The sequence below is a fragment of the Halictus rubicundus genome, chromosome 6, assembly GCF_050948215.1.
Source record: "Halictus rubicundus isolate RS-2024b chromosome 6, iyHalRubi1_principal, whole genome shotgun sequence".
NCBI lineage: Eukaryota > Metazoa > Arthropoda > Insecta > Hymenoptera > Halictidae > Halictus > Halictus rubicundus.
Genome location: NC_135154.1, coordinates 3,250,655 through 3,259,530, shown reverse-complemented (window position 1 = coordinate 3,259,530; position 8,876 = coordinate 3,250,655).

Here is an 8,876-nt window from a genome sequence, read left to right as displayed (position 1 = left end):
GCTGCATGAAGCTCTGGTCTATGGCCTCCCGTGAGGGGCCTGCGGGGGTTGAGTCTTCCTTCGGCATGGTTTGGATGTGGTCGGTGATTCGGGCTCGCAACTGGTCCACGGTACTCGTCGGGTCTAGACCCATTCGTCCGGTCTCTTCTACAAGTTCCAGTTTGCGCAGGCGGTATACCCAGCGGGCCTGTGTACTCATTCGCGGTTCTTCCCATTACAGTCAACACTATTCGAGCGCCATTTTGTAACGATCGGCGGAGGGGAGAGCGTCCCCGGCTCAGTCTCCCGTCCGGGGTTTATGAGGAGACGATATTCGGCTGGACAAGACGTTTATTTCCTACGGTTACAGCGGCGGCACAGGTTACAGCTATACTTAAAGGCTCGGGGTATTCACGTGACCATTTAATTAATAATTTCCATTCAAAGCCTTTAGACACAGACTTCAGATCCGTCTTGGTCTTGATCCGATGGGTCTTAAGTCTGTGACTAAACTTGTCACATTTTTTGGTCTGTATTATCGATATTATAAATTCTGACGCCAGAAACGTGCTTCAAGTTTTTGCCTTTATTTCGCAACCGAATCAAGACCAATTATAGCACAATTTGTAGCTGGAAATATTTTCTGGTGCACGCTGGTCTCGACATCATCCAGAAAACTCATCCAATGGCATAAAAATGCTTGGATTCCACGGCATGCACATCGTCAATTTTTGGCCTACTTCGAACGCTTATATTATCAAATATCTGCATAATCTCGGCAGTTCCTGACCATCGCGCACTAGATTGAACCTTCCTCTTTCGAATGAGCCCTTTACCAGCGACAAAATGTTCTTATTTAAGGACGAAAACTTCAAGCACGTAAAATCATTGTTTGACGGTAATGTAGTCACTGTAACTTATCGCGAATCTACGGAGACCGGATCCATAAAACTAATCCCTACAATGCAGCGACGGCTACGGTGACGGTTGCCGGCGGTGGTGTGGCGATTTCCGCGGAGGCGCAGTCGGCGCAACTTAACGGCTACGGCGGATCTTCCAGGCTACGGCGGAACTCACAAGCTACGTCGTGGTTCAGACGTATATTACAGGCTACGTTGCGCTACAGGGGGACACGTGGCCGAGGACGGGAGTGTAGGAAGCAGCGTCGTGACACCCCGGGGCCCGATCGGCCAACGCTAGGGTTCATGCCTGGAGGCTCTATAATGTCCGGTGCTCCTGTTATCAATCCACGCACCAGACAGAGCTGGAAGGTTGCCTTCGCTCACGCCAAAGTCGGCGGCTTGGTGGGAAGCGGGCTATGCGCGTCGGGAGCGGCACTCGCCTGTAGCACCGTCGGTGCCCGTTGGAGGAAGTAAGGACAAGAACAGTCTCGAAATCGGAGTACGGTGGTCTATCATATACTCTACTAATCGGCCGATGTAGCTCGTCACCCGGACTCCTTTCTGACTCGCCCGGAAACGGTACTTATTCCCGAGACAGATCATATTCACCCGCAAAAGCGCGACTTCGCGGCCAACCAGCGGAGGTAGGCCGCACGCGTCGTTACTAGAGACGGGTCCCTCTCGAGGTGGCGGTGCGTACTAGAGTAGCTTGCCCCCGGTGTGATCGACTACGGAGGACCGTGCCGGTGCGCGGTCAGGGGGACGCTCACGCCGGGGGATTGGATCGTTATAGTCGTCAGTACAAATGTTACTACCTTCTTATGGTACGGTTTTAACTATCAGTATCGACTTAAATAGTGACAAGAGTTTCTCTTTTACCAATTTGCATCGTGTTTTGACAAAATTTTTTGTACTGGTTCTTGTTTTTGTATAGGTGCGTCTCTCCCTAAATTAAACCTCAGACTTGTACTTTGCCACACTAATTGTTAACATCTTACACTTTAATTAATAAATATTAATAAATTTATATTTATTACTCTGTACTTAGCGTATGCGAGATAATGTATGCGTTTTTATTTTAGTTTTAAGTAATTGTAAGGGGACGTTGCGAATTACACTCTCTCTTTCTCTCTTGCGTGCGGTAGTTTTTAGGCTAGTGTTAAGAAATATGTAGAGTTGGGTATAGGATTGTAAACCTAAGGGGAACAAATAAAGATATATACATACTCTGTACTTAGCAAAAACGACTAGCTAGTAGATTCTAATAATTATTCTATAGATTGTTTAGAAGATTATTAATCAACCACATCTGTAGGTATACGCACGTGCATGATCGGCACAGCGCGGCGGTGGCGCGCCTTCTACATGCTTTGCGAAATAAATTTTAGACTTACATTCCCAAATCGATGGATTGGTCGTACTGGAGTTGTAGGATGGCCACCGCGTTCACTAGACCTCACTCCAATGAACTTTTTGTGAGGAAAATTGAAACAAACAGTTTATAATGAACGACCAACTACACCAGAGGACATGAACAAACCGTTCATGTATGAATAGTTAGATATTGTGCTGATATTAATTCCGAAACAATTGAAAGATCTGTAATGTCGGTCAATGCACGTTTCAGAAAATGTATCACCGTAGAAGGACACTATTTTGCACATCTCCGATGACATCTTAAAAGAAAGTGAGTTTTATTTTAACACACACACACGCGCGCGCAAGCAAGCAAGCAAATGATCAAATATATGAAACGTCCTATCATTTTGTCCAGCACTCTACACCACCAGGTCACCAGCAATACCTGCCCGTGCCCGTTCATGAACCCTCCCTGCCCCTACCTTTGCATTTTGCTATATACACATAAGCGTCGGCATTCGGTTACGATTTCCATAGTACGATTCCTACAACGCTGCTCGACAGTCTTCCAGGAGAAAACCCCGCGAACGTAAGTATCAAAATGCATGTATACAACAATATTACATTAGGCAAGATTATTTTGTTTAATAACTATGTATTGTTTTGTGCAGATTTTAGATCATGGAGAATACTGAAAAGGCGCACAACAAAGTAAGGCGACAGAGACTGCGGCAACGAAGAGCGTAGACGAAGTTCGGGAGATCGTGGCCAAGGCGGCGGAGGCTGCCGCGAAAACGGCGTTGGAGGCGGCCGGCGTGGCAACGACGCCGAAGAAGGGCAAAATATGGGAGCGCCTGGGACCGGTGAGTAAACGTTCCAGAAATTTGACACTTTTTGGAAGAATGTTTCGGATTTGGTTCAAATTTGAATATATTGTAGTCTTCAGTGACCTACGAAGAAATCTCGAAGGATTTTTTGATATCTTCAAAATTGTTCGACTAGAACATACTCAAATTTGAACATCCGGAACATTACTCCAAAAAGTGTTTGATTTCGCGTGAAATGACTCCAGTACATTAGTAAATTTTTAATCATTCGTACTAAAATCTATTATTCCCATTGTCCCAAATATAGCGTCCAGAAAAAAGCGGAAGCGGAAACGTACACACAGCAAATGTGTACATAGAACATGAGATGGTGAGTTTCCGCATATGATTTTACTAAATCTCTAAATGTCTATCATTTGTAGGCTCTATTGTACTAATTCACTTCTCATATGTTACAGAGGAAAATGTTGCGCGAACAGAAAAACAAAATATATGGATGGCAGCAGAACAGCAGTCCGGGAGGCAATCCGCAGAGAGGCAACGTGCGGAGAGGCAACGCGCGGGGAGGCAATTCGCGGGGAGGCCGCTGGCGAGGAAACGGAGACAACAAAATTATAAAAATTTACAAAATGTATTTAAAAAATTTAATAAAAAATAAAAATTCTGTTTTATGAAAATTGAAGTGATGAGTTGTGGTCTCTCTCTCTCTCTCTCCCTCCTGAAACTACCCTCTCCTGAACATTTATGGGAGTGTCCCACTTGGACGCCGACCGATTGGACGTGTTCCGATTGGACTGTCCCGATTGGACGCGTTCCTTTTGGACGCCGTGTCGTTTAGTCGCCGTCCAATTTGGATTCGTGCCATTTGGCGCCATATGTTTTAAAATCATTGAGTTTGGGAGTCTGCAGATGTTGGTATTGTTCGTCGATTCAAATTTCTATAGTCTGTGATTACATATATAAGTCTGTTCAGGATTCAAGCGTTGGAATTCGGCGTCTATTGTCTTCACTGGCGACCGCTGTTTCATACAGTTTTTGTCGCGTATGTCAACACGCGACAAGAGCTCGTGTCGCCGTTGCTCGACACCGCGTAGCAACAGTTTCACGTCTCATTGGCCGAATTTCACCGTTTGAATCCTTCAAATCGAGACAAACAAGGATCATCCGATTCGGGAGCTCCAATCACGGTGCTCCACATTCGACGGTCCTTGTTATTTAAGGCACCTGCGCGTGCCTTCTCGCTCTCTTCTCTCTGAACGTTCTTCAGTCTCTTAATGTTCGTCACTCGCATCACGCTGCTTAACGTTCTTCACGATTATAACGCTCTTAACGCTCGTCGCAACAGTATATTGTTCTCGCGCACGTTTGTGCTTCTATTCGCACGTCTCGCTCAGTTTAGATTAAAAGATCTCTCGCTCTGAGTCTCTCGCAATCTCGAGCCACTCGTTCGCAGTAATTTTGCGATCTTACGCGCCGCGTTACGTGCATTCTGCCTCGCGTCAAGATTTCCGTCGTCCGCGGTGAAGATCTCCGTCTCGCGGCGACACGCGTCTCGTGCCGTTCAAGATTTCCGCTCGGCGATCCGACGGCAGACGATTGCACGCGCAAGATTTCCGTTTCGTCCGCCGGCTCGCGATCCTTTTCGCGCGTTCTATCTCTATCGTGCGCACCTCGCGACGTTCTCGTTTTCGAGCGATCGCGACGTTCTCGTTCTCTCTTTAGCGCTCACGACGATCTCGCTCTCTCTAGCGCTCGCGAAGTGACCAGCTTTTCGTGCTGACTGTGACCGGTAATCGGCAAATAAAGTGCAGTTTAATACCAGCTCTCTCTCTCTCTGTCTCAACCTCTCACTGATCCGTTCCCGTGGATTTCTTTGCGCGCTCAAATCTGAGTGGTCCCGGCATCAGGCTCCTCCGACCGTCGGTCGACGCCGAAACAAGGTCGAACATATTGAATTTGGGAGTGAATTTAATGTGTATGTGTAGTTGCAGCCAAAATTAGCATGATATAACGATACTAGAATCAAGGAATTTAGAGAGAACGTACAGACTTTCCACAACACTAAGAACTGGGAATATAGTTAAATCGACTCAAAACAGTTCTGTTTTTTTTTCACAGCTCCTGAATAATTCTGTGTAAAAATGATAATTTAGGTAAGTATCTTTTGTCTATAAAGTATAAGCATTTTTGTGAGGAGTGAATGCGATACTTTGTGATTTTTAAATTTATTTTATACATGTGGTGTACGAAGCAGATCTATTAGTTGGACTATTCTAATTTGAACGCGGTCAAATCCTGATTATTGCAAGAAAATATGTTAACGATGGGTAACACGTAACTTGTGATCTTGAAAACTATTACAATCTCAGACAAAAAGCATTAATAATTTAATTGTATAAGTGACATTATGATCGTGCTTTGCGAATAAAGCAAAGAATAAGAAAATACCAACATCACATGAAAATTTAATGTCTGGGACACTGTCATTAGGTCAATTTTTACGTTTCTTTAGCAAAGATCATAAGCAAGAACACTACGAGTGCGATTTAATGTCAACAGGTATGCTTCGAATTCGTATAAATTATACGCATGCATATTATTTATTACGTAATTTCTATGAAATAATACACAACACTGTATTTTATTCTGAAACAAAATTTATTATATTTTACGTTATATTACAGATTCTAACGAAAATGATAAATGTAATGAACTTTGTGACGTGGCAAAATCGTCCACGTCCCTCAGATCGGAGATCGAAAGACCGGGCCGCCCTTTGGCAGCACCACCGCGATAACGGTGGTCGTGATCGATCTCCCTGGGAGCGTCCGAGATCCCAGATCGGGTATTGACGCGGTTTGAATGCCGCGCCACTTGGCGCGACACGAAGTTGCAGGACCGTGGCCGGGTCCCAGGGGGACCCGGATCCTTTTCCCAGCTCACAGGAACGCGGAAAATCCGGAAGGAAACTGTGGAGGGGACGGCTACGGAGGACGCCCTGCAGAAAGCCAACGAGAAGGACACCGAGCCCGGGCCTACCAACCCGGAGGCGCCGCCGAGGGATTACGGGTCTGAGGCGTACATCTTCTCGACCTCGTCGCCGCCTCGTCCCGAAAAGCTACACGCACCCGTCGAGGGAATGGCAAGCGGTCTGTCTCCAAGGGAAGCGGCCAATCAACGCGCGTCACCAAGAAAGCGTTAGTCGATAGATCCGTAGCCGAGGGCCCCGTACCGCCGGACGCGGCCCTGACGCGCGAAAGCTAGCGATAGGTTAGAGCGTCGCGCGGGAGCAGGGAAGAGTAGGATGGTGGGGGACGCCTCGCTTCCGCGTTAGCGAGTCTTCGCGAAGTAGGGCACTGTGCTGCCGAATCTAGTCCGGGTTAGTCACCTTTACCAGTGCGTAAATTACATAGTATTTTTTCGAACACCATCACCGCTGCCGAGGGTAGACATTGAGAGAGCTGCCGAATCCCGGAGAAATAAGCCGCTAGGGAGCCCAGAGCTGCCGTTAAGAGAGAGCGAAGCGACTAGGAAGCCACGTGCCGCGTGGTAAGTGCCGACCAGGTTTCTTTCCGCACCATTATAATTTTCGCGTTGGCTCGGTAGCGTTTTTGCGAATCGGCCGGACTTCGAGTCGAATTTAAGACGTAACCTCGCTCGCCGTGAATCGCGATCAGATTAGAATCGAGAAGGGGGTGAGGCCGTCGGTCGGTGAACGGACGGGGGGCCCGTATCGTTACCGATTTTTGGCGAATCCAATCTGGGGACGTCCCACGGTGGGACGACGCGACGAAAACCGTATCGCAGTTTCCGGCTAATTCCGACGGCCACAGTCATTTCGAATTTGCTGCCGCGTATACCACCGGAACCCGGTCGCTTCACGACCGGCTAACTGCCACTCGTAGCTGCCGCACATCGCGCCTACGATCGGGTTCGACGCGTAGGAAAGTAGAATCGGGAGAAATAAGCGCGAGCGACCGTCCAACTGTCGAATCATTGTACAATACCGCGCGGGCTTCGTTTCCATCGCTGCCGGGTCGCCCCGGCAGCCTTCTGTAATCAGTAAGATTAATAAATGTAAAGTCGAAGCCCATTCTCGTCTATCTTTCTTCCGTGAGAAACCTTTCCGCCGCGGGAAACGTCCCGCATTCCCTCCGCGTAGGATCCTGGCCCAGGCTGCCGCTATTCAGGCCCTCGCGCGGTTCTCGTAAGGTTCGGCAGAATAATTAGCGTCTCGCGCAATCTTCGAAATTGTTCGTGTGACACTTGCGAGTGTCTGGCGCCCGTTTCGAGTCCCGAACATGGTAAAGTCTTCCGTCGGGGAAAACGCCGAACCTACGGGATACCGTTTGTCACCGGGCGAAACACGTTCCGCGCGGCCGAACGTGCCTAACCCGTCGTGGCCCCGGTTTTCGTCCGTCGGACGGGTCGGAAAACACGGGACCCGTGACAAATTGGCGCCCGAACATTCGGATATCTCGCGGAAAAGTAATCTGTCCTAGGGCTTTTCCATCGAAAAGAGATGCGCGGAGAGTGCGGGACTCTCACGAAAATTCTTTCTTGTTGCCGGGAAATAAAGTCGGAACGAGATCGGTACCGTCGCGTCGCGAAGACAAATACCCGTTTCGCGAACGAATAAAGAAACGCTGCAAGACGAGCCAACGTTAACGAATTTATGTAAAATGATATATTATGTGGCATATTGTATTGAGGAAATGTTATTTATGATATGATATTGTTTATGAAATGTTATTTACTGTGATATGGTATTTGTGAAATGTTAACTATTCATGATAATGGTCAATTTATTTATGAAATATTTCAATTGATATGTGATAAATGGTCATTCTGCGGATCCCGGAAACACAAGGGAAAGAAAACCACGTATAATGACCATACAATGTTGTGAACCTCCATGGAATCAAGTACAAATTCGAGTAAATAATTAAGAAAATAATAGTACAACTGATCAAAAGATAAAAATTTCAGTTCCATTGGTAATTACATTAGCTGCCGATTTAGTAATCCGAAGAGTCGTGTATTTATTTTGTGATTTCTTAATTTATTTCATTATTTCTTGAGTAATTTCGTTATTTCTTAATTTATTCTGTTAGTTTCTAATTTATTCTGTTACGTTTTCATTTTATTTTGTTATTTCTTAATTTATTTCGTTAAGTTTGGATTTTAGTTAGTAAATCGCGTATTTATTCCGCTGTTTTCTAATTTATTTTGTTATTCCGTGATTTTATTTTTGTTACCTCGTATTTATTATCCTGTTTGCTAATTTATTCCGTAACGTCTATAAGTGCTTTGTCAATCCACTATTTATTCTGTTACATTTTTAGCAAATCCGTAATTTTATGATTAATTTATTTCTTCGGCAATGCAAGTAAAAATGGAAAGATAATACTTGATGAAGTGGAGAATTATTGACGATGATATATTGAACTAAATTATTTGTGATGCCTTATTGAAAGATTCTTTTTTTTATTATTGATGTCTTATTGAATTGCACTGAATGATATTGAAATGAAATTGTTAATATGATATTGTAATGTACTGATTATTTCATTTGTTATTGCAATGATGTAATTTAGGCAGGTAATTTGCGGTGAGGGAAGGGACGTTTTAAGGAACGTCTCGTAGAATTTGTGCCAACGGGAACCACGTGCCGTCAGGGTAGTCGTTACATTTGTGAAAGGAATATTCGCGAACGCGAAACGAGAAATTGGCGAAATAATCTCGCGAAAATAGCGAAAACAATTAGCGAAAGAACACAGAATTAGCGACAAATTATAATTAACGTTGT